Source organism: Tachypleus tridentatus, chromosome 8, assembly GCF_004210375.1.
Source record: "Tachypleus tridentatus isolate NWPU-2018 chromosome 8, ASM421037v1, whole genome shotgun sequence".
Taxonomy (NCBI): Eukaryota; Metazoa; Arthropoda; class Merostomata; order Xiphosura; family Limulidae; genus Tachypleus; species Tachypleus tridentatus.
The window spans coordinates 68,906,789-68,908,444 of record NC_134832.1 but is presented as its reverse complement, the minus strand read 5'-3'; the positions used below and the strand labels follow the sequence as shown (position 1 = coordinate 68,908,444).

At 48.8% G+C, this 1,656-nt stretch overlaps 1 non-coding gene across 1 annotated transcript in view; it reads left to right on the top strand.

The window, feature by feature from the left end:
• Positions 1-350: 350 nt before the first annotated feature.
• LOC143224376 (small subunit ribosomal RNA) overlaps positions 351-1,656 on the top strand; it is a 1,805-nt gene continuing 499 nt past the window's right edge. Inside the window, exon 1 of the ribosomal RNA XR_013013369.1 lies at positions 351-1,656. This exon is cut by the window's right edge and continues 499 nt beyond it. This is a non-coding gene — a ribosomal RNA (small subunit ribosomal RNA).

The window sequence follows — 1,656 nt, the reverse complement described above, 5'->3', positions numbered from 1 at the left end:
TAACGATTGTCTTTTGTTACGAAAGACGTTCTGTTCCCACTGCTGATGCGACGAGTTTCGGGTAACTATGCCGAGACATCGGAATATGCAACATTTTCGATGTAGCTTAGTGTGGGTTGAGCTGTACCCTGAAGGTCGGTTCTTCCTGATACGCCCTAGTTTGTTTCGTTTTATCGGAACTGTAGTTTTGGAGAACTCGTACTCCAGAGTGTGTAAGAGGTCTGTCTCGTGAATGGTGACACGAAGTAGACAGAGAACGGCAGGCGTGTATCTAGCCACGCGTCTGCCGATTCGAGAGTGGTGTTTCTACTCGCCGTTGGAGCGGGTGGCTTGCACCGAACGAGAAAAGATACCTGGTTGATCCTGCCAGTAGTCATATTCTTGTCTCAAAGATTAAGCCATGCATGTCTAAGTACATGCCGAAATAAGGTGAAACCGCGAATGGCTCATTATCCAGCCGTTGTTCCTTAGATCGTACTTTCCTACTTGGATAACTGTGGTAATTCTAGAGCTAATACATGCAACAAAGCTCCGACCTCACGGGACGAGCGCATTTATTAGACCAAGACCAATCGGACCTCGGTCCGCAAATGATGGTGACTCTGGATAACTTTTGGCTGATCGCACGGTTCAGCACCGGCGACGCATCTTTCAAGTGTCTGCCTTATCAACTGTCGATGGTAGGTTATGCGCCTACTATGGTCGTAACGGGTAACGGGGAATCAGGGTTCGATTCCGGAGAGGGAGCCTGAGAAACGGCTACCACATCCAAGGAAGGCAGCAGGCGCGCAATTTACCCACTCCCAGAACGGGGAGGTAGTGACGAAAATAACGATACGGGATTCTATCGAGGCCCCGTAATTGGAATGAGTACACTCTAAATCCTTTAACGAGGATCTATTGGAGGGCAAGTCTGGTGCCAGCAGCCGCGGTAATTCCAGCTCCAATAGCGTATATTAAAGTTGTTGCGGTTAAAAAGCTCGTAGTTGGATCTCAGTTCTAGACAGGGGTCCGCTTTGGTGGTTACTTCCTGGCCTAAACATCCTGCCGGTTTTCCCTCGGTGCCCTTGATTGAGTGTCTTGGGTGGCCGGCAAGTTTACTTTGAAAAATTAGAGTGCTCAAAGCAGGCGAAACGCCTGAATAATGGTGCATGGAATAATGGAATAGGACCTCGGTTCTATTTTGTTGGTTTTCGGAACACGAGGTAATGATTAAGAGGGACACACGGGGGCATTCGTATTGCGACGCTAGAGGTGAAATTCTTGGACCGTCGCAAGACGAACTCCTGCGAAAGCATTTGCCAAGAATGTTTTCATTAATCAAGAACGAAATTAGAGGTTCGAAGGCGATCAGATACCGCCCTAGTTCTAACCATAAACGATGCCAACCAGCGATCTGCCTGAGTTCCTCAAACGACTCGGCGGGCAGCTTCCGGGAAACCAAAGTGTTTGGGTTCTGGGGGAAGTATGGTTGCAAAGCTGAAACTTAAAGGAATTGACGGAAGGGCACCACCAGGAGTGGAGCCTGCGGCTTAATTTGACTCAACACGGGGAAACTCACCTGGCCTGGACACTGGAAGGATTGACAGATTAAGAGCTCTTTCTTGATTCAGTGGTTGGTGGTGCATGGCCGTTCTTAGTTGATGGAGCGATTTG